The following is a 27,559-nucleotide window of genomic DNA, read 5'->3' as shown; positions in this document are numbered from 1 at the left end:
CCCATACATGGTGTTGGAGTGTCAGTTCGGGACGCGCCCCGCGGCGACTCGGGCTGGGAACCCCAGGCCCGGGCCAAGGACCCGCTCACCTGGAGCGCGGACCGGGGGTCCGGACCCGGCAGGAGCAGGGTGGGCGCCTGGGGTCCAGGATTGGGATGGGGGTCAGGGGGGAGGGGAGTGGCCGGAGGGGGGAAGGGGACGGGGTGGGGGGGCGAGGAGCGACCCGGGGGGAGGTGGCGGGGAGAGGCCTGGGCAGCGCCCCCCGCCCCGGCCTCCCGCCCTCCGCCCTCCCCCGGCGGCGGCGCCCCGTCCTCCCGCGCCGGCTCCTTTGCTCATATTTGGACTCGGTGCCCGCGCCCAGGAATTTCCCGTCATGCCCCGGCCGCCGCCCGCAGCCGGGAGGGAGCTCGGGCTGGACGCGGCGCTGCCGGCCTGTCCTCGCGCGCGGACCCTCCGCGCCGTCCGGTGAGTCCGGCCGACCGCCGCCTGCCCAGCCCCTCCCGGCCCGGATCCGAGCCGGCTGCGCCCCTCGGCCGGTGCACGGACCCTCCCCGCCCCCTCGTCCCCCGCGGGGACACCCCGTCTGCTGGGTGCCCCCGCAGGGACACCCGCTGCCCAGCCCCCCTCCCCACGCGGGGACACGCTGTCCAGCCTCCCCTCCCCTCGCGGGGACACCCCCTGCCACCCTCCCCTTTGGAGCTCCCCTCTCCTGGATCCCCCCGCAGGGACACCCCTCCCCGCCCCCTGGACCCCGGCTCGACACCTCTCCTGGACCCTGGACCCGGGCCCGAGGCTGCGCCCCGCGCAGGGGCGGGGGCAGTGGAAGGAGGTCAGCGCCGGCCCCACCCGCGGACCCGAGCGTCTGGCCGCCGGGCTGACACCTTATCCCGCCCCGGAGCGAACCTGAGCCCAGGCAGGGGAGGGGGGGGGCGGGTCGCCCCGGAGAGGGAGGGGACCCCGCGCCCCCCGCGCCCCCCGCGCCCCCCGCGGACCCCGCGGACCCCGGGCCTGGTCTGGGGATCCCCCGCCGGACCCGCCCCTTGCGGCTGGCGCTTAATTGGCCAAAGTCCGACAGAACCCGAGCTCGCCAGGTACCGGTTTTGTTTTTCTGTTTTTCAGACGAGGAGGCGTCTGAGTTGCTTTTTAAGTTCCACGGCGGACTCTTCCAAGTAGCACTGTATGAATGGAAAGTCTGTTTTTGCCCCATTTGGTGGAGGGTTATAAGCTATCGAGTGCGCTAACGCTGAAGTCACCACAGCAAGAGTTTTAAAGACAATTTTCTTTGAATCATGTGGAAAATATTAGAGAGGATTTTTTATATAGATATCGTTATAAAGAAGCAGTTATTTGAAAGTACAAATGTAGGGTTTAAAGTATATGTGAAATCTCATGAGCTTCTACAGTTGTGATGACTAGTCCTCAAAGCTTCTTGGTTTTTAATAGTATCTGGAATGTCCTTAGAGCCGAGATTACATAGATTTTAGTTTGGTTTTGTTTTTGCCACCAATAGACTAAAATGTCAGAGAAGATCTAGCTAACCAGGGCTTATGAATTAGCTGACGGCTGACTCTCTTAAACACAGATTATATCCAGTACCTCCGGTTTATTTCTTTAGATCAACATTGGAGGCAAAATAGATTTTAAAAGGTAGTTTTGTTTATTAAAAATCTTCTGGGCTCATATAATTTATACAATTGTCAGTTCTGATTAAGGGTAGTTATAGTATTTAACCTTATTAAATGTGCAGCTTATAAATAGTAATTTAAACAATGATCAGTTTCATGTTTGTTTCTGAATACTGTTTTTCAAAAGACTTTTCATAGATTCCTTTTTTTGGAGTAACTTTAATAGCACTTCCTGGAAACACAACAGATTCTAACTTCACATTTTATCAATGGATTTCTAAAAAATACTGGACTGAATGATCGAAGAATAGTATTATGAGGAAATAAATGTATGCTTTCTCTTTTCTTTTGCCTCAGTGATGAGTTGACCTACCTAATGCTTGTAATGAAATAGCCCTTAAAGACTAGACTCCACTCTGCTGTAGCTCCTTGCCAGTAATTTTGAACACCAAGTTTATGTAGACATTTAAACATACATTCTTTTAATTTTGGTCCCAGCTGATACATCAACCTAATTTCTGATGGCTTTTATTAGGGTCCTATGTGAATGTCTGGAATTTTTTTTATATTAAAATAAGTAGTTCTTTGCAATTCAGAATTTTGTCAAGTATGTAAACTGCCTGTCCGCCAGTCTTGCAGCTTACAGCATCATTTAGGTTTTGAATCAACACACTGTTCCTGTAAAGGTGCTTGCTCCAGTGTTTTGTTTTTTTTTTTTTTGTTGTTGTTGTTGTTTTCAGTTTTTGGCCAGGGCTGGGTTTGAACCTGCCACCTCTGGCATATGGGGCCAGCACCTACTCCTTTGAGCCACAGGTGCACCCTTTTTTTTAAGAGACAGAGTCTCATTTTGTTGCCCTCGGTAGAGTACTGTGGCGTCAACAGCTCACAGCAACTTTCCAGCTCTTGGGCTTAGGCGATTCTCTTGTCTCAGCCTTCTAAGTAGCTGGGACCACAGGTGCCTGCCACAACACCTGGTTATTTTATTTTGTTGTTGCAGTTTGGCCGGAGCCGAGTTTGAACCCACCACCCTTGGTACATGGGGCCCGCGCCCTACTCACTGAGCCACAGGCGCCGCCCATTGCTCCAGTGTTCTAACTGAAATGTCAACCCATTAAATCAGAAATCCTTGCTGTTTTGCTCAAGTAATAAGAATATCCAAAAAGTATCCCTAAGTAGGATTAATTAGATTTCTAATACATTTGCCATTTATTAATTAAAAATAGATTTTAAACCATCAAATAATAACTTTAGGAAATGATGCTTTTTGGTTCTATCATAGTCTGTTTACAATACCTTTGATTTTATCTGCATCTATATCATTTATTGTAGTGAGGGATTTGATTGATGAATTTGGTTCCTGTGTTTAGCTTCTTTCTTTGTAAATTATGAATTTGGGTAGAGTTTCCATGTCCCTTCTAACTCCAAGATCCTATCATATTGTTTTTGTTTACATAACCCTGTAGCTACCCACTGCATCTGGTTCAAACTTCTGTTTGTCAGCTTCTGACTTGCTATACATGTTAAACTTGTCCACCTGCAGTCAGATCCGAGGGGTGCGGATCCAGCTTTGGGGAGCTAGGCTCTGCCTCAGGGTTGTCTTGGAATCTGGCACATGCCCACAGATGTACGTCCCTGGACAGAGTTCCACAATGTTAACTTCTGTTACTTTCTGCCTGTCTTTTGCAGAGAGAGCTGCTTATACTATAGGGTAAATGCCTGCCTGCTTTTTGGGGATGCCCTCAGGTAGTTTGATACTCGGTTTTGATTTTTGGGTCTGGGTTAGGGACATGTCACCAGAGAGCACTCAGAGCGCCCACCTGTGTTGTAAGACGTGGCCAGTTACCTGGACGCATTTCAGATGCATTGCCCTATGTTGGGTTGTCACCTTTTGAACCTGCCTCAAAGAGGACAGAGTTGGATCTACCTGGATGATTTGTAGAATTAAATTGGATTTGGGAGGAGGGCGATCAGCACCTCCATCTGCCAGCTGTCCGAGAGCATTCCTTCCTGCTGCGCAGACAGCACGGCACTTCTCCGTGATGCTCTGTATTTTCTCCTTCTTGGGCTTGGTGAATTTTCCTCTTAAAATGCTGGGTGTAATCCCTGATTCTTATTTATATATTTTTCTCTAGATCAGGTTGAAGTCATGTGTATGGCTTTTTAAAAAATAAAGAGTAGGGCGGCACCTGTGGCTCAGTGAGTAGGGTGCCGGGCCATATACAGAGGGTGGTGGGTTCAAACCCAGCCCCAGCCAAACTGCAACAAAAAAAATTGCCAGGAGTTGTGGTGGGCACCTGTAGTCTCAGCTACTCGGAAGGCTGAGGCAAGAGAATCACGTAAGCCCAGGAGTTGGAGGTTGCTGTGAGCTGTGATGTCATAGCACTCTACCGAGGGTGATAAAGTGAGACTCAGTCTCTAAAAAAAAATAATAATAAAGAGTGTAGCGGCCTGGCATGGTGGCTCACACCTATAATCCCAGCATTCTGTGAGGCTGAGGTAGGTGGACTGGTCGAGCTCACGAGTTCAAAACCAGCCTAAGCAAGAGCGAGACCCCGTCTCTACTAAAAATAGAAAACCTGAGGCAAGAGGATGGCTTGAGCCCAAGAGTTTAAGGTGGCTGTAAAGTACGACGCCACGGCACTCTACCCAGGGTAATAGCTTGAGGCCTTTTCTCAAAAATAAATAAATAAATAAAATAAAATAAAATAAGTAAATAAATAGTGTAGAAAAGATAGATCAGTAATGAATCAACCAGTTGACTTTATTGAAGACTTTGGTTTTTGCTTCACGTAAGCTTCTGTTGCAAGTAAAGGAAATTAACTCAAAGCGGTTTCAGCAAAAAGGAGGAAAGGAATTTGTTGGAAAACCGTCGGAAGCCCAATGCAGACAGACCTTATTAGGGCTGAGATCTGAGATCCGGGCCCGGACAGGCCCGGCTGTCCCTGGCTCCAGCAGGCGCTGTTCTTTGATTCCCTGTCCTCTCTTTTTTGGCCTTTTTCCTTTTCCTTTTCATGGTTGAATGTGGCTGCTCATCAGCTTCTGAGTATCTTCTGAGTATTTATGTGTCTTTTTACAAGGAGAGACGAAGTTATTGAGTCTTGAATCCTAAATGCCTGAGAAGAACAACATGGTAGGCACAGTGTAGGTCCCAGGGTTGATGTAGATTTTCCCTAAAGTAAGTCCCTTCTAGTTCTGGAGTTATCTGGAGTGTGTAGTGTAGCCGTTTAGACGGCTGGGTTTTGCGTTTTGCATTATGGGGTTATTACTCCTTATAATGTACGATTCGTGCTTAGTTGTAGTGTGTGGAAGGGAGTGACACCCTCGGGGACTGCGGGCTGTCTGCGCAGCCCCTCTGGCTGCCGCAATGCTGAAGCAGCAGCTTACAGAGAATAGGCTGAGCATAGCAGCGTGTCCCAAAATGTTAATGCCTGGGCGTCAACTGAATTGTGAAAATTTCCTCTCATAACAGCTAATTCATTCTACAGAGAATCAGCTGTATATTTTCAGGAATTCACCAATAAAGCTCTGAGCGCAAATCATTCTTTAGGATAAGTCCAGTAACCCTATAGAAGAGATAGAGCTATTGACAGCAGCCTTCATTCATGGACCAAGAATTCCTCAGATTCTTGTTTCTCATGCATATGGAATTTTCTACCTCTGCCTTTTTTTAGGTGGTTCCTGTCCCTGGAACTTTTTTTTTGTTTGTTTTGGAGACAGAGTCTCACTATGTCGCCAGTGCTGTGGGTGCAGTGCTGTGGCGTCACAGCTCACAGCAACCTCTAACTCTTGGGCTTACGTGATTCTCTTGCCTCAGCCTCCCGAGTAGCTGGGACTACAGGTGCCCGCCACAGTGCCCAGCTATTTTTTTGTTGTTGCAGTTGTCATTGTTGTTTAGCTGGCCAGGGCCAGGTTCAAAGCCTCCAGCCTCAGTGTATGTGGCCAGCACCCTAACCACTGAACTACGGGTACCCAGCCTGTTCCCTGGAACTCTTCTGATAACAGGTCGATGTCCTTGCGGCCTCTGGCAGGTGCAGTCTGTGAGGTCTCCAGTCTTCCTCAGCTTAAAGGATTTGGACTTCCTCGTGTTTCTGAGGCATTTTGAACCTTGGTTGGAGCATGATTTTCATCGTGTGTTACAGTCCAGTTTGGATCTTTTCATCTTCTTCCTGGGACTGTACATCCTATTAGGCCAGTGAATTATCTAGAAGAATTCTTATAGGCTCTTAGCATCCATGGTCCCAGGTATACAACTCCAACTTTTACAAATATTCTGAAACTTTTATGGCATCTTGCTTGCTACTTTTTTCTTTTGACATTACAGCTCAGTCCTAAAACTTTTAAAAAATATTTTTTGAGACACTCTGTTGCCCTGGGTAGAGTGCCTGGGTGTCATAGCTCACTGTAGCCTCAAACTGTCTTGGGCTGAAGCAATCCTCCTGCCTCAACCTCCCGAGTAGCTGGGACTACCGCGCCCACCATAACGCCTGGCTGATTTTTCTGTTTTTAGTGAAGATGAGATCTTGCTCTTGCTCAGGCTGGTCTCAAACTCCTGAGCTCAAGAAATCCTCCCACCTTGGCCTCCCAGAGTGCTGGGATCACAGGAGTGAGCCATTGTGCCCTGCCAGCTTTTTTTTTCTAAATTCTTGTCTGTTTCCTACATTGATAGGTGTTTCTAGGAACATTCTAATTTCCCATATGAAGATCAAATCCAGAAGATCCTCTGTAAGGCGACCATGCAAGGGACTGTATCAAACTGGTCACCACACGGAGGTGGTCAACATAAGGAGCGAGGCCTGCTGTGCTGACACGCACATGTTGTCCACGTCCAGTCTATGAAAATTAGGCCAACTTAAGGAGGTGGTCAGTGTAAGGAGGGGATCAGCCATGGGGCTTCTACTGTGTGGAATGACAGGATGTTTTCCTGTAAATGGAGATGGGATGGGGAAGGAGAATATAGCAGACTCACATGGAAAGGAGTTGCCTTTTGTTGAGCACCCAGTACTTACCAGGTCTGATAGACAGCACAGATATAGGGAAAAAATGAGCATGTATGAAGAGGAATAGTGAGATGGTAAAGTATAAAAATGGAAGATTTGGCTGGGTCTGCAACTTGGAAGGGTTTCAACACTAGGCTGGAGAATTTGGACTTATAAAGCTATGAGAGTGAAATTTCTTTATCTTTGAAATAGCATAATAAGAATTGAATTATGGGTTATGTTACCTGCTAGTTCACAAAATGAATTGAATTGGGGAAGAAACCACAGGACTAATTAAGAAACATTGTACTTAGGAAGAGTTTTTGTGGCTGGGCATGGTGGTTCATGTTTGTAATCCAAGCACTCTGGGAGGCCTAGGTAGGTGGATTGCCTGTAAATGTAGGAAATAGATAAGCCAGAGTGAGACCTTATCTCTAAAACTAGCTGGGCGTTGTGGCAGGCGCCTGTAGTCCCAGGTACTTGGGAGGAAGAGGCAAGAGAATTGCTTAAGCCCACGAGTTTGAGGTTGCTGTGAGCTGTGATGCCACAGCACTCTACTAAGGGCAACATAGTAAGACTTTGTCTAAAAAATAAAGAGTTTTTGTTAGAGAATTAATCCTGAACTAGGGTAGTGGCAGTGTAGTATAAGTGCTGTTAGTACAGGTGGCACCTGTGGTACAAGCCACTTGGGAGGTTGAGGCAGAGGATCACTTCTGCTCAAGAGAGTTAGAGGTTGCTGTGAGCTGGGATGCGACAGCATTGTACTCAGGGCAACAGAGTGTCTCAAAAGAAAAAAGTGGCAAGCAAGTACATTGGACAGAAATAAACAATTAATTATATGTTAGGAAAGAAAGAGATGAACAAAAAGAGATGATGAGATGTTAAACCTGGATGATTGAGAAAATGTGAACTCAGAGCTGTGTGTGGGGGAGTAAAAATAAGTTTGTTTTTTTTAGAGACAGGGTTGGTAGACTACCGTGGTGTCACAGCTCCCAGCAACCTCCAACTCCTGCACTCCTGGGCTTAGGCAATTCTCTTGCCTCAGCCCCCCGAGTAGCTGGGACTACAGGCACCTGTTGCAATACCCAGCTGTGTTTTTTGGGTCCAGTTTGGTCCGGCTGGGTTTGAACCTGCCACCTTCGGTATATGGGGCCGGCACCCTACTCACTGAGCCACAGGCGCCACCTGTAAATTTTGTTTTGTATCTCTTGCATTTGAGCGCTACTAGGACTTTTCACGTGGAAATGTATAGTAGAATCAGAAGTGTAAGACTAGAGCTTAGAGGGAACATCAGGGCTGCAGATAAAACATGGGACATGTGCAAGGAGGAGGGTTAAAGATCCAGTGAAGAAGAGCACCCCCCCAAAAGGAGGGGTTACAGGAAAAGCATATAAAGAAGCCAGAATTGGATCTGGCTTTAAACGATGTCCAAATGGCTTATGGCACTCTGTTCATGAGCTTTCTGTGCTTGGGGGACATCACATTTGCTGCCCAGAAACTCTAAATGACCTTGCTAACCTGCAAAGTCAGCTTGCCCCCTGCAGGGGCTCCCAGCTTTCTTAAGATAAAGGACTAACACTTTTCTCTGGTTCCTCAGCTAGCTCTCAACACGCGTTCTGTCTCACACTCCTCGGGTTCCTCCCTCATTTCCAAGAAAGGACAGGATGTGAAGAAGATATGATTTCCACCAGATGGGGTACTTTTTGTACTTTTTGGGAGTCCTTTATGAGTACTTTTATTATTGCCATGGTCCGGTTCTTATCAATAAAAAGAATTGTTGCTGGGCGGCACCTGTGGCTCGGTCGGTAAGGCGCCGGCCCCATATACCAAGGATGGCGGGTTCAAACCCGGCCCCGGCTGAACTGCAACCAAAAAATAGCCGGGCGTTGTGGCGGGCGCCTGTAGTCCCAGCTACTCGGGAGGCTGAGGCAAGAGAATCGCTTAAGCCCAGGAGTTGGAGGTTGCTGTGAGCTGTGTGAGGCCACGGCACTCTACCGAGGGCCATAAAGTGAGACTCTGTCTCTACAAAAAAAAAAAAGAATTGTTGCTAACTTCCCAATCTAAAATGTAAAAAAGTTACGATAAATTACATCCCTCCCTCTTTTTTCCAGAATATCTTGTTTGCCTTATCTCTTCAAGGTTCCTATGCACTGGAGTTGGCCGCCCCGCCTCTGTAACCTGCCTCCAACCCTTGGGGGGGACAGCCTGGAGCAGCTTTGTGACCTCCATCTGTGTGATGGGGTGCCCACTGTGTGCTTGCTGGGGAACCTCAGGACAGTTCATGGATTTCTGACTTCCTGAAGGGGCGTTGAAGGCGTTTATTTTATGGGAGCACTGTATTTCCCTAGATTTTAGAGGTTCATGAAACGTGGAAGTGACTATAGGTGAAATAGAGAAAGACGGGTGCCATGGGAAGGGACCTGTCAGCATCCGGCTTCCAGACCAGCAGCACGTCCTGAACGTAGATTTCTAAATTTAATCCATTTTCATAACATGTATGTGAAGTGACATATTTGTGTACAATATACGGTATTAAGAGTAATTTCTAACTCTTTCAAGTAAAAACAGTAGGGACCCTTCCATATGCTAGTGGTTGTGTTTTTAATGTTTGTTGATTGGGAAAATGCAAAATAACAAAAAGCCACAATCACACTTTGAATTAATATAAAAGCATTCTTATATATTTGGAAGTACACGTGCGTGGACATTGTGATGTGCACAGTCTGTAGACAACACTTCGTTCCTCGTTTTGTGTTTACTCCCGGCAAGCTCTGGTCTCAACTCTGAGCAGCCCATTGTCCTCTCACTGTAGAATGTGGGGGAGACTTTTGTTTGAGAATTTGAGCCATAACTGACATTTTGGAACGACAGGGAAACTCCCCAGCATGTTTTCCAGCAGCAATTGCCCATTTTTTGCCAGGCAGTGTCCTTTGTACTGAGCTGTTCAACAGTCCCAGGGATTAAAAGTTAGATACTATATATATACTTAAGGGAATTACACTTTTAGGCCTATGGGCATCATTCTAGGGCTATCCTGCTATTTGAAGATGAAGTTTATTAGGTATTTTGCATTTAAGTACATGCCTCTAGCACTCTCTGTTACGGCCCTGACGTGACTGTCTTCATGTGTGCAGTGAGTCCTTGGGGTTTATTGGCTCAGTTATTCTATATGAAGACAAAAAAAAAAAAAAAAAAAAACCCTTTCAGTATATACGTTAAACTTAAGGCATTACTGAAAACAAGCCTGTGGTACATGAGAGAGTTTGTAGAAAAACCAGGACAGCCTTTGTATGAATCAGAGAGCTGGAGAGCCCTAAATTTTGTTTGTTCATTCTTTTGTTTTATTGTGTTTGGTTACAAAGAATTTGGGTTTGGTTGGAGCTGAGGGAGTGTTTTAGTGCCTGTTAGAGGTAGGTACTTGTTTTATCTCAGATGAGTGGTGTGTAACTAGGGGAGTGTGGGACCATGGCTTCCGCTGCACAGGGCAGTGGGTGAGCAGCCACAGTGGTCCTGGTGCTCTGGTTTCCCTGTAACTACACGGTGGTCCTGTTTCTGCCTTGCTAAGGTGTGAGTGTGCCCACTAGTCAGATCGCTGCAGGGGGCCGGGAGGGAGATGGGGGTGGACAGAGGATGTTCACCCATGTGCAGAGCTCCAGGTGAGCTGGAGACTGGGCTCTCCTCACCCCATCCTTGTTTTATAAGTCATTTAAGCTTCTGGTCACCTCAGTGTTCATTTCTGCAAGATGAAAGAACTGGACTGTGTGAAAAGTCTATAATTTGTGGGTTGTCTGGAAGTCTCAAAGTAGATTGCATACTTTTTAATGGAAATAACATGATTAACAAATTATGCAAAATTGTGTCTTCCCTTTTTATCTTTTGTTCACATTGGCTATTTCAGTGTCTTCCCTTTTATGTTTTGTTCACATTGGCTATCTCAGTGTTCTGCTGCATCTGAGACATTGCGCCTGGTGTTTGAGCTTTGCAGCTCAGTAACTTCTCTTTTAGCAAAATCGCACAACTTTTTTTTTGCAGTTTTTGGCCGGGGCTGGGTTTGAACCCACCACCTCTGGCATATGGAGCCAGTGCCCTACCCTGTTGAGCCACAGGTGCCAACCCACACAACTTCTTTAAGATGCAATTGTTTATTTAGAGCATAGATGATAATGTGTTAGAAGCATCACACTGAATGTCTCACCCAAAGTAACAGAATTAGGAATTATGTCTGCTTTTCTAAATGTGTGGCTAGAAATAGCTTGTTTACATCTGTGAGTCTGTCTCGGGTGGCAGAAGCCCCCTTTTCACAAGGATACTGCCAGCAGGATTTGTCTCTGACCATCTTGTAAATACATTTAACTCTTAAAGTTAGTTTATCTTGGTCTTACCATTAAAAAAAAAAATCTTCACCATGAGCTTTAAGGAAAAAACCTAGCTAGTTGGACAGGTTAAAAAAGTACCTTTTCTTGCCTTTAAAATTTATTAGTAAGTTTTTGTCCTCTTTATTATAAAATATTTTGCATATACAGAAAGAATATATGATGTCCATATAAGATACAAAGAATAATTTTTAAAAATTTTGGGTACCCGCATACAGCTTCAGTGATGGAATTTTAAAGCAGCCTGTGTGACTTTCAACAGTCACATCTTCCCCTTGCCTAGAGGTCCCATAGTCCTGCATTTTGTGATTGGAATTTAATTCTCTAGTTTTACTGTGGATGTTATATTGTTCCATTGTGCATATGTTGGGACTCTATATAAATGGTATTACCTGTGGTATATCTCTTATGACTTGCTTTTTCCCCATAAAGTTATGTTTCTGTTATCTATATTGGTGTATGGAACCTATCTTTTAAAAAATTAGCATTTCGGGCAGCGCCTGTGGCTCAGTGAGTAGGATGCCGGCCCCATATACCAAGGGTGGTGGGTTCAATCCCAGCCCCAGCCAAACTGCAACAAAAAAATAGCTGAGTGTTGTGACAGGCACCTATAGTCCTAGCTACTCAGGAGACTGAGGCAAGGGAATTGCCTAAGCCCAAAAGCTGGAGGTTGCTGTGAGCTGTGACGCCAGCAAGGGCGACAAAGTAATACTCTGTCTCTAAAAAAAAAAAAAAAGAAAGAAAAAAACGGCCAGAGGCAATGGTGAAAAACAATCATGAGACGAAATCAAAGGAAATACTCTGGCAATATGAATAATCACAGTAGATCAACTCCCCCAAGGGACAATGGGGGTAGACACAGCACAAGATCCCATGCACAAATAACTGAGATGTCAGAAATCAAATTCAGAATCTGGATAGCAAATAAGATTGAATTAGAATTCCAAGCAGTAACCCAAAAGATGTCTCAAGAATTCAACGGATTCAAAGACCAAATGACCAAAGATTTTGAAAAAATTGAGACAAGAAGTTGCAGCCCTCAAAGATCTGAGAAACACAGTAGAATCCCTCAGTAACAGAATGGAGCAAGCAGAAGAAAGGATTTCTGACATTGAAGACAAAGCTTTTGAATGCTCCCAAACTCTCAGAGAGGAAGAGAAATGGAAGGCAAAAACAGATCACTCTCTCAGAGAGCTCTGGGATAATTCGAAGAAAACTAATATTTGTCTTATAGGGATCCCTAAAAGTAATGAAGTGGCTTCACAAGGCACAGAGTCTCTTCTCCATGAGATTATGAATGAGAACTTTCCAGACATGCCAAGAGATTCTGAAATTCAGATAGCAGACAGTTTCAGAACTCCAGCACGACTCAACCCAAATAAGACATCCCCAGACACATCATAATCAATTTCACTAAAGTTAATATGAAGGAGAAAATTCTGAAAGCAGCCAGACGAAAGAAAACCATTACCTACAAGGGGAAGAATATCAGAATAACTGCAGATCTTTCTGCTGAAACCTTTCAAGCTAGAAGAGGATGGTCATTGACTTTTAATCTCCTGAAACAAAATAACTTTCAACCCAGGATCCTGTACCCAGCTAAACTGAGTTTCATTTATGATGGAGAAATTAAATACTTTTAACAACATTCACATGTAGAAGAAATTTGCCACAACTAAACTGGCTCTCCAGGATATTCTCAGACCTATCCTCCATAAAGACCAGCATAATCCTCCACCACAAAAGTAAACCCACCCAGAAAATTTTGAACAAATTCCAACTTCCACAGTTGCAAAAGGATTAAAAATGTCCACCGGACTCTCGAAAGGCTTATCAATATTCTCAATGAATGTGAATGATTTAAATTGTCCTCTAAAGAGGCACATGTTGGCTGACTGGATACAAAAACTCAAGCCAGATATCTGCTGCATACAAGAATCTCATCTTACATTAAAAGATAAATATAGGGTGGCACCTGTGGCTCAAGGAGTAGGGTGCCGGTCCCATATGCTGGAGGTGGTGGGTTCAAACCCAGCCCTGGCCAAAAACCACAAAAAAAAAAAAAAAAAAAGACAAATATAGACTCAAGGTGAAGAGATGGTCATCTATACTCCAGGCAAATGGAAAGAAGAAAAAAGCAGGTGTTGCAATCCTATTTGCAGACGCAATAGGCTTTAAACCAACCAAAATAAGGAAGTATAAGGATGGACACTTCATATTTGTTAAAGGTAATACTCAATATGATGAGATTTCAATTATTCATATTTATGCACCCAACCAGAACGCACCTCAATTTATAAGAGAAACTCTAACAGACATGAGCAACTTGATTTCCTCCAGTTCCATAGTAGTTGGAGATTTTAACAGCCCTTTAGCAGTTCTGGATAGATCCTCCAAAAAGAAGCTAAGCAAAGAAATGTTAGATTTAAACTTAACCATTCAACATCTGGACTTAACAGACATCTACAGAACATTTCATCCCAACAAAACTGAATACACATTCTTCTCATCAGCCCATGGAACATACTCTAAAATCGACCACATCCTAGGCCACAAATCTAACCTCAGCAAATTTAAAAAAACAGAAATTATCCCTTGCATCTTCTTAGACCATCATGGAATAAAAGTTGAACTCAATAAAAAGAAGAATCTGCATACCCATACAAGAACATGGAAGCTAAATAACCTTATGCTGAAGGATAGATGGGTTATAGACGAGATTAAGAAGGAAATCACCAAATTTTTGGAACAAAACAACAATGAAAAACGAATTATCAGAACCTCTGGCATACTGCAAAGGCAGTCCTAAGAGGGAAGTTTATAGCACTGCAAGCCTTCCTCAAGAAAATGGAAAGAGAGGAAGTTAATAACTTAATGGGACATCTAGCAACTGGAGAAGGAAGAACATTCCAACCCCAAAACCAGCAGAAGAAAAGAAATAACCAAAATCACAGCAGAATTAAATGAAATTGAAAACAAAAGAATTATACAACAGATCAATAAATCAAAAAGCTGGTTTTTTGAAAAGGTCAATAAAATAGATAAACCTTTGGCCAACCTAACAAGGAAAAAAAGACTAAAATCTTTAATTTCATCAATCAGAAATGGTAAAGATGAAATAACAACAGACCCCTCAGAAATTCAAAAAATCCTTAACAAATATTACAAGAAACTCTACTCTCAGAAATATGAAAATGTGAAAGAAATCAACCAATACCTGGAAGCACGCCACCTACCAAGACTTAGCCAGAATGAAGTGGAAATGTTGAACAGGCCTATATCAAGTTCTGAAATAGCATCAACTATACAAAATCTCCCTGAAAGGAAAAGCCCAGTACCAGATGGCTTTGCGTCAGAATTCTACCAAACCTTTAAAGACGAGCTAGTACCTATATTACTAAACCTCTTCCAAAATATAGAAAAAGAAGGAATACTATCCAACACATTCTACGAAGCAAACATCACCTTGATCCCCAAACCAGGGAAAGACCCAACAAGAAAAGAAAATTATAGACCAATATCACTAATGAATATTGATGCAAAAATACTCAATAAGATCCTAACAGAATCCAACAACACATCAAAAAAATTATACACCATGACCAAGTGGGCTTTATCCCAGGCTCTCGAGGCTGGTTCAATATACGTAAATCTATAAATGTAATTCAGCATATAAACAAACTTAAAAATAAAGACCATATGATTCTCTCAATTGATGCAGAAAAAGCTTTTGATAATATCCAGCATCCCTTCATAATCAGAACACTTTAGAAAATTGGTATAGAAGGGACATTTCGTAAACTAATAGAGGCCATCTACAGCAAACCCACAGCCAATATCGTATTGAATGGAGTTAAATTGAAATCATTTTCACTTAAATAAGGAACCAGGCAAGGTTGCCCATTGTCTCCATTGCTCTTTAACATCGTAATGGAAGTTTTAGCCATTGCAATTAGGGAAGAAAAGGTGATCAAGGGTATCCACATCGGGTCAGAAGAGATCAAACTTCCACTTTTCGCAGATGACATGATCGTATATCTGGAAAATACCAGGGATTCTACTACAAAACTTTTAGAAGTGATCAAGGAACACAGCAATGTCTCAGGCTACAAAACCAACACCCATAAATCTGTAGCCTTTATATATACCAACAGTAGCCAAGCTGAAAAAACAGTCAAGGACTCTATTCCTTTCACAGTAGTGCCAAAGAAGATGAAATATTTGGGAGTTTATCTAACAAAGGACGTGAAAGATCTCTATAAAGAGAACTATGAAACATTAAGAAAAGAAATAGCTGAAGATGTTAACAAATGGAAAAACATACCATGCTCATGGCTGGGAAGAATCAACATCGTTAAAATGTCTATACTACCCAAAGCAATATATAATTTTAATGCAATTCCTATCAAAGCTCCATTGTCATATTTTAAAGATCTTGAAAAAATAATACTTCGTTTTTTTTTTTTTTTTTGTAGAGACAGAGTTTCACTTTATTGCCCTCGGTAGAGTGCCGTGGTGTCACACAGCTCACAGCAACCTCCAACTCCTGGGCTTAAGCAATTCTCTTGCCTCAGCCTCCCGAGTAGCTGGGACTACAGGCGCCCGCCACAAAGCCCGGCTATTTTTTTGTTGCAGTTTGGCCGGGGCTGGGTTTGAACCCGCCACCCCCGATCAGAAAAAACTCGAATAGCCAAAACATTACTCAGAAATAAAAACAAAGCAGGAGGAATCATGCTATCAGACCTGAGACTGTACTATAAATCCATAGTGATCAAAACAGCATGGTACTGGCACAAAAGCAAAGAAGCAGATGTCTGGAACAGAATAGAGAACCAAGAGATGAATCCAGCTACTTACCGTTATTTGATCTTGGACAAGCCAATTAAAAACATTCATTGGGGAAAAGATTCCCTATTTAACAAGTGGTGCTGAATGAACTGGCTGGCGATCTGTAAAAGACTGAAACTGGACCCACACCTTTCACCATTAACTAAGATAGACTCTCCCTGGATAAAAGATTTAGACTTAAGACATGAAACTATAAAAATACTTGAAGAAAGTGCAGGGAAAACTCTTGAAGGAATCAACTTGAGTGAATACTTTATGAGGAGGGCTCCCCAGGCAATTTAAGCAGTATCAAAAATACACTACTGGGACCTGATCAAACTAAAAAGCTTCTGCACATCCAAGAACATAGTAAGTAAAGCAAGCAGACATTCCTCAGAATGGGAGAAAATATTTGCAGGTTATACCTCCAATAAAGGTCTAATAACCAGAATCCACAGAGAACTCAATCGTATTAGCAAGAAAAGAACAAGTGATCCCATCTCAGGGTGGGCAAAAGACTTGAAGAGAAACTTCTCTAAAGAAGACAGATGCACGATCTACAGACACATGAAAAAAAGCTCATCATCCTTAATCATCAGAGAAATGCAAATCAAAACTACTTTGAGATATCACCTAACCCCAGTAAGAGTAGCCCACATAACAAAATCCCAAAACCAGAGATGTTGGCATGAGATGCGGAGAAAAGGGCACACTTCTACACTGCTGGTGGGAATGCACACTAATACGTTCCTTCTGGAAGGATGTTTGGAGAATACTTAGGGACCTAAAAATAGACCTGCCATTCGATCCTATAATTCCTTTAGTAGGTTTATACCCAGAAGACCAAAGGTCACAATATAACAAAGACATCTGTACCAGAATGTTTATTGCAGCCCAATTCATAATTGCTAAGTCATGGAAGAAGCCCAAGTGCCCATCGACCCACGAATGGACTAGCAAATTCTGGTACATGTATACCATGGAATATTATGCAGCCTTAAAGAAAGATGGAGACTTTACCTGTTTCATGTTTACATGGATGGAGCTGGAACATATTCTTCTTAGCAAAGTATCTCAAGAATGGAAGAAAAAGTATCCAATGTACTCAGCCCTACTATGAAGCTAAATTATAGCTTTCACATGAAGGCTATAACCCAACTATAGCACAAGAGTATGGGGAAAGGGCCAAGGAAGGGGAAGGGAGGGGGAAGGTTTTGGTGGAGGGAGGGTAATGGTTGGGGCCACACCTACGTGCATCTTAGAATGGGTACAGGCAAAACCTACTAAATGCAGAATACAAATGTCTACATACAATAACTGAGAAAATGCCATGAAGGCTACGTTGAACAGTTTGATGAGAATATTTCAGATTGTATATGAAACCAGCACATTGTACCCCTTGATTGCACAATGTACACAGCTATGATTTAACAATAAAAAAACTTAGCATTTCTTTTTTATTTTATTTTATTTCTTATTTTTTTTTGAGACAGAGTTTCATGAGTTGGCTGGGATGACACTTGTCCTGTATCGGTGACATGTGGTTTATTACAGTCAGGGACTGCAGCACAGTGGTGTTCAGTAATTTGTGTAGCCATGATTTAGTCTACCTAGTCTGGCTCCAGGACCCATGTTTTTAATCATTACACTTTTTGACCCCTATGTAGTCTTTTCTTTTAACTATACTTTTCCCATTTAACTTTTTAAGACATTAAAACATTTCTATGACACTCAAGAGAGAATGGCCCTAGTGTCAAGTTTGAATGGGTTTTCCTGAATATCATCATTTGCTCAAAGTCATGAGGTAGTTTAATTTGCTTCCTGGTTAGTCTATGATTATATTATGTAGGGTTTTTAAAAAACTTTGTAGGATTTATTACTGATTTTCTTTTTCCTGATTAGAAGGAAAAAAACATACCTTCTTTATTATCTTTGTAAAATCTTTCAGTTTTTTACTTTTGGCCTGTGGTTTGGAATTGACTCCATTGATTTCCCATCCTAGTTTGGAGGAGTTTCTTTGTATTTGGACAATGATTTCCTCTTCTGAAAAATATTTATATGACCTTAGATGAATCACATAACCTTCCTGAGGCTTGGATTTCCCAAGTAAGTTGCATCTGTTAAGTAATAATTATTTTATTAATCAGACATACAGAGTTAATTGCTAGTCAGAATTTCCTTTCATGTGAAATAACCAAGGGAGGTCACAAGGAAAATAAATAAAAATAAAAGAAAGCTTTTCTTTTCTTTTTTTTGTAGAGACAGAGTCTCACTGTACCGCCCTCGGGTAGAGCTTTTCTTTTTTTTTGAGACAGTCTCACAATGTAACCCTGGGCAGAGTGTGGTGGCACTGTAGCTCACAGCAACCTCAAAATCTTGGGCTTAAGCAATTCTTTTGCCTCAGCCTCCGGAGTAGCTGGGACTATAGGGACCCATCATAGCTCTTGACTAGTTTTTCTATTTTTAGTAGAGACGGGGTCTCAGTCTTGTTGAGGCTGGTTTCTAACTCCTGAGCTCAGGTGGTTCACCTGCCTCAGCCTCCCAGAGTGCTGGGATTACAGGCATGAGCCACCAACTCAGCCTAAAAGAAAGTTCTCAACAGTGATTGGAAACTACTGATTTCCTGTCTCGCAGGATGGATTGCTGGCACAATCACAGCTCACTGCAACCGTGAACTCCTGGACCCAAGTAATCCTCCTACATTAGCCTGTCAAGTAGCTGTGACTACAGGCCTATACCAGCACACCAGGCTAATTTTTAAAGTATATTTGTACAGATGGGGTCTCGCCGTGTTACCCAGGATAATCTTGAACTCCTGGCCTCAATAATCCTTGAAAAGTGCTGAGATCATGGGTGTGGGCTCCTGTGCACAGCCTGTTTTTAGTTTATTATTACCTCCTCCAGGAAGGGCTGCTCATGCCTCTGAGTGAGGTCAGGCCCCTTGGTTATGCAGGGTCTTGCCTCTCTGCCTCTGTGGGACCCTTTTTGCACCTGTCAGTCTTCTGTGGGGGCGGGGGCTGTTAGTCTTCCATGGTGTCAAGGACTGTCACTCTTCTGTGGCTCAGGGGCTGTCAGTCTTCCGTGGTGTCAGGGACTGTCAGTCTTCCATGGTGTCAGGGGCTGTCCGTCTTCCGTGGCGTCAGGGGCTGTCTCTTCTGTGGCTCAGGGGCTGTCAGTCTTCCGTGGCGGCAGGGACTGTCAGTCTTCCGTGGGGGCAGAGACTGTCTTCCGTGGCGTCAGGGCTGTCAGTCTTCCGTGGCATGAGGGGCTGTCAGTCTTCCGTGGCGGCAGAGACAATGGCATGTTATTTCTCATGTTGTCCCCAGCTTCTGTTTGTTAAGTAGAGTAAGGGATGAATCCAGTTTGGAGGACTGAGGGGCCTTGTAGCTGAGCTGGTGTGTATTTGTCTTAATCTTTCAGGGTCATAAGAGAAAGGAGACAGAGAAGTTGAGGTTCACTGTAGTTTTGCTGGGGGTTGGGGAGGCAGCCTCAGAGTTGAAGGTGGCTCTAGCAAGGAGGTATTGTCTTGGGGTTGAAGTTTCTTCTTCTGTGATTGGAGTGCTATTTAGAAATTCCAGATAGTGTGTCTGGTATTTCCGAGGTCCGGCTATTTTTTTCAAAGTTCTCATGGTGGTGCTTTCCAGATCCTGGAAATCCAGGCATGGGCATTGCCACAGAACTCCTGGTTCCTGTGGCTGCCAGCAGCACGGGTATTTGTCAGAGCTGCTTGCTGATGGATGGTTTGGTCTCCACAATTCACAGCCCACCGCTGCCTGCCTGGCCTGCCTTCCTCTTGGATTCCTGATGGGAATCTGCTGGATCCTCTCTCCTTAACTTGTAGGAACAGTGTCTGCACAGAGGTGAGCGGGCGTGGCCGTCAGTGCTCTCTCTGTGCTGTGCCTGGCAGCCGTTCTTCAAAGTGGGCTTATTCTTTCTTCTTTCTTAGTTTCCAGTGCTGACAGAGATTGCCCCAGTTTTTATATTCTGTTCACCATTTGGATGGGAGCTGGTGGGGATCTGGTGGGGGGAGAACGTGAATGAGTTCTCTCCTGGGAGGAACTTGCTCATCTTAAGCTTGGTCTCTGCGTGTAGGTGTGTGCAGGTGTGTGCAGGTGTGCACAGGTGCTGGCTGTCTCTTGTTTTTCTCTACTTCTTAAAAAACAAAAATCCCTCTATGCCATTTGTTTGTTCTGTAACTCTCTGTGAGAACCATTAATTTTTAAGAGGTGTATTTAAATCACTTATATTTTATGTCATGGCCATATGTGACGACCCATTATGTCCTGTTCTTTTATAGTCTTTTTTCTGATTTCTTTTACCCTTTGGTTTTCAGTCTTTTGTTGTTATGGTTTTTGTATTATATTAATATTTGCTTTTATATTTTATAGGGATTATTTTAGGTTCTATGACTTTGAAAAAGCATTTAAAAACATCATTGAGTATTACCTAATTATTGAACCAAAAAAACAGACAACAGCATTTGACTCCTTCCTATAGGAGGAACTTAGAAGATGTTTCTTCTCCCCTGCTCTGCCCTTGTTACTTAGCCAGAGTGGGGCCTGTGGAGCCACGTGACTATTGTTGAATTTTTGTTGTATTTTGTATTGTATGTTCTCCTTTTTTAGAATTATTTTAATTTTTTTCATTAAGTCACACACCTACTGCATTCAGTGATTACTACCACACCTTTTATATCCTAGCTTCACCACCCTTAAGGGTGTGTTGATTCATACATGGTTTGGCTGGAGTCTGTTCTTAAGTTGATGTCTTTTATTTTCGTGGGGAAGGAGATAAGTATGTTCATTTCCTGAGCCCTTCTGTCATTTGAGGGAATTAAAGACTATTATATAATATGTTACCTCTCCCTTTCAGAACAACATTTAATTGACAAGAGGATTCTACAAAAGTATAATCAGGAGGCTGGAAAATTCCTTTGTAGAATAACCTGAATGCAAATAATATTGCTGTTATGGAATATGAAAAGTTTCTAGCATTCTGTGTGGAAGACGAATCTAGGAACAAGGGAATTTATTAGCACTTGGGTGACAAATTAGGTCAGACACAAAGTTATTTCTGGAAATTGAACATCCTCTAATGTTACAGATACTTCTCAGGCTCACAATATAAAATTAGTTATAAGTCTTGAAACAGTTTTATGTTTGAAGGAGAGTGAGTAATATGGGCAGTTCTAGCTAAACTGCAATCATGTTTTATGCCTCCGATTGCACTGTTTAGGTTGGAGTTGACCAGAGTTTATCCCGTCAAACTCCTATTTCGTTGTGTCTCTGCGTCATACACTAACAGCTCTTTGAAGTTGACCAAAACAGTTGACAAAATTTGAAATTTTCTTTTTTGTCAAATATAATGATTTTTCTGATGGTCACTAAAACATATAATTGCCAAAATGGAAAAAAATAATCTTAATTGAATTGTCTGTTACAATCATCTCATTCTTACCCTGTCCGCAACTATTAATAAATTAATTAAACCTTCCAACAGGCACACCTGCCCCCACACACACACCTTGTCTCTCACACACCCACCTTTTACTTCTTACTTTTCCTTCTTGGTAAAGGAAGTAAAATTCACTAAGCACTCTGCAAGATACTTTAAAAAACCTTATTTCATTTAAACCTTCCCAAATTCATGAAGTAAGTATTACACCGGTAAGGAAACTGAAGACCTTAGAGGAGAAGTGATTTGTGTAGTATTAGTGGCTAAGTGAAGGAGTCGGAGTTTGAGCCCAGTTCTGACTTTCCTGAATAGTCCTGGGCCTGGACAACGGTACGGAATCTGGGGCTGTGGGAACCAGGACACTCTGTGCAAAGGTGGGGAAAACAGAATGACATTTGTTCAGGGATGTTGAAACATGTATCGAACTTTTATTTGACGGAGATGAAATGCCACTGGTCAACTCCCAAGGATTTTATAAGAGAGGCTGGGTTATGACCCCAACTCCTAACTGTCAGCAGATACAGTAACAGAGCCGCCACAGCAGGAAGGACACCAAGGAACACACGGCTCATTCTCCAAAACCGTAGGGAGAGGAAGCAGAGGGCAGCTGTGAAGGAAATGGTGTCTCAGGATGTCCCTGTGTGAACGATGTGTAAATAATACCCTTCCCCGGGGGATTTTGTCTACGTTGGCTTTGAAGGTAACAAGAAAAGTCCATTCTGTAGGTGGCCTGGAGAGTGTGGGGGGTGTGGGAGACTAAGAGCTATCATCAGAACACTGTATTTACTTATTTAACAAGTTTTTACTGAACGCTTGCTAAGGGGTGGGTGAGGTGCTGGAGATAAAACAGAAGGTGGGGGAGTTCTCAGAGCACGTCCTATGTGGGGGCGTAGGGTGGGGGTTTAAGCGATGTGAGTAGGGAAACAGGTGAACCTGGCTGATCTCAGGGGCCAGTATAGAGAGGCTGTTGTCCACCTATGGGTGCCAGGGAGCCCCAGAGACATGTTCCCAGGGCTGTGCGTGGTCAGCGCAGGCTGGATGTGAAGGGAGTCACATCAGAGGCTGGAAAACCAGTAGGAGGCCGTTGCTCATCTCAGGGCACCACGCTTGTAATCCCAGTACTCTGAGAGGCAGAGGCCGGTGGACTGCCTGAGCTCACAGGTTCAAGATCAGCCTGAGCCAGAATGAGACCCCATCTCTAAAAATAGCTGGGTATTGTGGTGGTAGTACCTGTAGTCCCAGCTACTTGAGAGGCTGAGGCAAGAGAATCACTTGAGCCCAGGAGTTTGAGGTTGCTGTGAGCTCTGACTCCACGGCACTTTACCAAGGTGACAAAGTGAGACACTGTCTCAAATAAATAAATAAAATAAAAATAAATAAATTAGGGAAGAAAAATAAATGAATTGACTTTTGGACATGATAAATAGTTTGAAATACATATGGAATATGCAAATTCTTTTTAAAACCTATTTTAATCACCTGAAATTAATTTTAAAAAACCCACTATAGTGGCTCAGTGCTCATAGCACAGTGGTTATGGCATTAGCCACATACACTGAGGCTGGCAGGTTTGAACGCAGTCCAGGCCAGCTAAACAACAATGAAAACTGTAACAAAAAATAGCTGGGCGTTGTGGTCAGTGCCTGCAGTCCCAGCTACTTGGGAGACTGAGGTAAGAGAATCACTTAAGCCGAAGAGTTTGAGGTTGCTGTGAGCTGTGATGTCTCGGAAGTCTACCGAGGGCAACATAACGAGACTCTTGTCTTGGGAAAACACACACACACACACACAGCAGGGCAAAGTAGAAATTTTGTAAAATATTTTATTTCTTCCCCTTTATAATCTCACTCAGGACTTCTCTTCCCTCCGGCCTCAACCTGGTATCAAAGGATAGCGGATAGACAGCATTAAAATTTATTCTCAGTGGACTACGAGTCCATTTCGGAAAATTTCTTTTATTTGCTGTGTCAGATGCCAGCCACAGTGCACACCATTATTTGAATTTTACTTCATGATTTTCTTATTTATTTGCAGTTTCCAGCTCTAAAACTTTCTATTCTTAGAATGGTGGCAAAGTTCTCACGTCAAATATTTGAAATGTGATTTAAGAATACATATATTTAGAGATTGTATTTGACTCATTAAAAAGTCTTTTAGTGATGGCTATAAATGCTGCAGGCAAAGGATTTATTCAGCTTGTAGTAACAGGTGTTTCTTGAGATGAAATGGTCCACTGAGGCCCTGCATCTTTTTTTATTTTTGTGCATGTGAGCTTTATTATTTTATTATTTTTTTTTTTGTAGAGACAGAGTTTCACTTTATGGCCCTAGGTAGAGTGCCATGGCATTGCATAGCTCACAGCAACCTCCAACTCCTGGGCTTAAGCGATTCTCTTGCCTCAGCCTCCCAAGTAGCTGGGACTACAGGCGCCTGCCACAACACCTGGCTATTTTTTTGTTGTAGTTCTGCCGGGGCCGGGTTTGAACCCGCCACCCTCAGTATATGGGGCCGGCACCTTACCGACTGAGCCACAGGTGCCGCCCCTATTATTTTTTTTTTTAAAGATCAACACAGTGTTTGTCTTTTCCATAAAAAACAAAAACAAACAATTATTTTCTGTAGAACGAAAAACAAAACTGAGAACATTCCTCTCTCTGTAGGATCAAGAAAGGGATAAAATAACTGGTTTATACAATCCACTGTTGCATGTAGCCTGAAAATAACACTTTTTGTTAAAAAAAGAAAAATCAAGAAGAACTTGAACACTCTTTGTGCTCCAGGGAACCTGGATTTACCTGTCAACAATAAAAACTAAACTCAAGTACGTGGATGCGTCTTTAAAAAAATAGCAATATTGGCTGGGCCGTCAGCAGAAAGGAGTGTCTTGTTAGGGATGGGGCGCTGTTGGACCCCCAAAGCCACACATCTGAGAGCTGAGGCCTCTCCAGCAACCCCTGCAGAGGGAGGCCCTGCCTGTGGGCCCTGCTCCCACAGGATGGTAAGGGCACTCAGCCATCAGTAGCCTGGGCCTCTGGGCACAGGTGACATCTGTGGGTTCCTTAGGCCAGAGGCAGCAGGCCTTGTGGAGGGCTGAGCCGGGGCCTGGTGCCAGCCCAGCAGTGTGCCAGGCCTCCCGTGGACTCGAGCGTACTGAGTGGGAACAGGTCGTGGCTGGTGGGTTTGGAGAAGTAGAGCTGCTCGCTGGGTGCATGGTTGTGGCGTGGGCTGCTTGGCCTCAGCGTCTGCTCAAAGTCCAGCAGCTGCCCCATGAAGCTACAGTTGGGCGAGAGGTTGGATTTTTTCCTCCTTGAGAAGCCGTAGGTGCTGCTGAGTGACAGGGTCATCTTCGGCATCGGGTAGACCCCAGTGACTGTCACCGAGCAGCTGCCCCTGCCAGGCAGTGCGCCAGGACACCCCGCTCTGGGAGCTGAAGGCCTCAGGAAGAGCTGGGGGAGGTTCTGGCTCCAGCGGTCAGAGGTGGGACCTGCTGCTAGGTGAGCTCGCGACCGCGCTGGAAGGCGCTGGGCAGGCTGGGCGCGACAGGAGGGCACGCCTGAGGCCGCACTTGCCAAGCACATCCGGGTTGGTGGAGTCCTCGGCGCAGCCGAGGCAGGCAGGGTGTGGACAGGGCAGGCTGGCCGGCTGGACGGCAACGGGCTGCCGCCCGACTCGGTGCCCTGCGAGGCGGCTCTGGGTCCGACTCACAGCCCGAGCAGTCAGAGCCGCCGCGCAGCACCCCCGCTGGCCCAGCGCAGAGGTGGAGGGCGAGGGGCTGGGAGGACGCGCTGTCCAGGGTGGTTTGGCGGTGCTCCGAGTGCTCTGTAACTTCTTGAGACCACCTTGGAGATAGCAGGCCCGGCAGCTGTCGTTCCGCAGCTCACGTAGGAGCAGGCCGAGCACCGAGGCTGGAGCGGGTCCGCGCTACCCTCGGCGCGGCCTCGGGGTGGAGCAGCCCCCGGGGGTGTGGTGGGGAGGGCGCCTCGTGCGGGGTTTGGGGCGATGCAGGGCCGGGCAGGTTGCCCTTGCGCAGACCGCGCAGCATGCTGGACGTCTGGGTTGAGTGCCGCCTCGACGTGTGACCCTCAAAGAGCTCCGGCGGCCGGCACGGGGGCAGCTCCGGCGGCGCCTCCCGCTCCTCCCGGGGCGCTCCGCGCTCTTGCCCGGCGTGGCTGCTCAGGTCGCCATGCTCGCCCGGTGCCCGCGCTGGTGTCGTACCGGGCTCGGGCCCGCCGGGTGCGCCCAGTGGACCCCAAAGCCGACATGTGCACCCGCGCCGGGCAGCCCTGCCTTGGGACGGCGCCTTGGCCGCGTGGGCCCCACCTGCGTCTCTGGGCGCCCGCGCCCCCGCCTCCGGTCTCGGTCCCGTCTCCCGGCCTCCGTCCCGCCTCCGGCCTCGGTCCCGCCCGCCCACGGCCTGACAGGCCCAATGCATGACCCTTATTTTGATCACGTACCCGCACATGGCACATGGTTCCCGGAACAGAGGAACCTTGGCCCACAGTTCCACTCTCCCTATTTGCGTCCCTCTCCTGTGCGCATTCTGCTGGTGGCTACTTTCATAACTTTAGTTAATATATTATAGTTATAGCACTATTTCTGATGTATCATTTTCAGACAATACCCAGTTATGTCTGGGTATTGTCTTTAAATATAAGGATGTCTTTAAATATGTCTTTAAATATAAGGATATATTTAAAAATAAATTTAAAAATAAGCAATAAATTTATTGCTCATTTTGGGTATTGTCTGAAAATGATGGATCAATAACAGTGCTATAACTGTAGTATGTGGAAATAACCATATTGTCTGAAAATGATGCGTCTCTTCACCTATCATTGGTTATGATTCGGTTGATAATTTAATTCCCCTATCGTCCACTTTTGTAACATTAATGATATATCTGGCTATCAGCTTCTGGTAGGCTAGAGGCTAAGCTGCTGCGGCAGAGATCATAGCAGAGACACTCATAGAAAGCAGAAGTTCACCTTTCTTACCCAGGCCAGCCCAGGGGTGGCTGGTGAACAGCTCTGCCCTCCCTGTCAGGTGGCTCATCTCCGGGTTCAGAAGCGGCTGTTGCCATTTCCAGGAGGGAGGAGGAAGGGACTGCCTCTTACAGGGACAGCCTGAAAGCTGACACATGGTGTTGACTTACACCCTGTTTCCAAACTTAGTATCGTGTTCACAGCTGGTTGCAATGGAAGCTGGGACCATGGCTGTGTGCTTAGATGACATTTCAGGGGGTTCCATCAGTGACAAGGAGAAGGGAGAATGGATTTTAAGGGTCAGTTAGCATTTTCCGGTGTAGTTACAATCTCCTACCTCCACCAGGTGAGAATTCTATACCCTCATTTCTCCCTCTACCTTTCTTTCTGGGCTTATTTTGTTGCTATTTGCTCTGGGTTTTAGAATGTGAAGTTGCTAATGTTTACAGTCTGTTCGGAAGCCACAGCCAATATCTGTCCATAGTTTGCCTCTGGAAGCCCATGTTGTTGTGCCAGTATACACACCGTTTACTGCAGGTCCGCAAAGATGGCTGTTGCAGTTCCTTGCTGGACCAGGGTCATGATCTCTGGACCATCGGAAGGGACAGACATTTTTCTAGTACAATGGCAAATGGATTGGTTTTTTTCCCCTTATCTGGATCTCGGCATTCTCTTGTTAGACCAGAAAGAAAGCTGCTGTGAATGTGCTTCATGCCCAGGAAGATTTCAGTCACTTCAGGAAATGAAATATTCACATTTAGCCATTTTATTGTGACTGAGAGCTGCTCAGCTGGTTTTGCAACTGAGGGAATTGCTCTGTGTGTGTGTGCACATATGTATATTTTTTTGAGACAAGGTCTCCCCCTATTGTCCATGTTGGAGTGTAGTGGCGTGATCATCACTCACTGAAGCCTGAAACTCCTGGGTACAAGTGGTCCTCTTGCCTCAGCCTCCCAAGTTTCTGGGAGGAGGGCATATGCCACCACCCAGCTAAATTTTTGTGTGTGTATGAAATTTATGTTTTATTAAATTTCAACAATTGAGTACATAGTCCATGTGAAGAAATGGGAAATACACTTTTATAAAGTGCTTTTTCATGCAGAAACAACAGTGGTGTTTTCAGTAAAAGCACCTGTGCAATTGTTTGAGACACCATTTTACTTGAAAGAATGACGGACAAACTGTGTTTGTTTAACTGCAGTTGTTCTTAGGTGTTTGAGAGGCATTTTCTCCTGAATGAACAGAGTGATTCTGTCATTTCAAGGAGAACATTGACAGTCCTTGTTGTCAGTGATACAATTCAAACTTTAGGGTTCAAAAGC

The 27,559-nt window shown here is 44.8% G+C and overlaps 1 protein-coding gene across 2 annotated transcripts in view; it reads left to right on the top strand.

Annotated features, from left to right (window-relative positions):
* The first annotated feature begins 319 nt into the window (after positions 1-319).
* The window catches only part of MSRB3 (methionine sulfoxide reductase B3), a 171,455-nt gene continuing 144,215 nt past the window's right edge, over positions 320-27,559 (top strand). The window contains exon 1 of one of the 2 annotated variants that reach the window (XM_053555595.1): positions 320-465. The gene's annotated coding sequence lies outside the window, so the exon portion shown is untranslated. Of the gene's footprint in view, positions 466-987; positions 1,092-27,559 lie in introns of those variants that run through there. The other variant, XM_053555596.1, reaches the window with a different exon arrangement.

The sequence above is a fragment of the Nycticebus coucang genome, chromosome 12 (assembly GCF_027406575.1).
Source record: "Nycticebus coucang isolate mNycCou1 chromosome 12, mNycCou1.pri, whole genome shotgun sequence".
In the NCBI taxonomy this organism is placed as follows: Eukaryota; Metazoa; Chordata; class Mammalia; order Primates; family Lorisidae; genus Nycticebus; species Nycticebus coucang.
The sequence above is the reverse complement of the archived record's forward strand: the minus strand, read 5'-3'. Positions and strand labels throughout refer to the sequence as shown.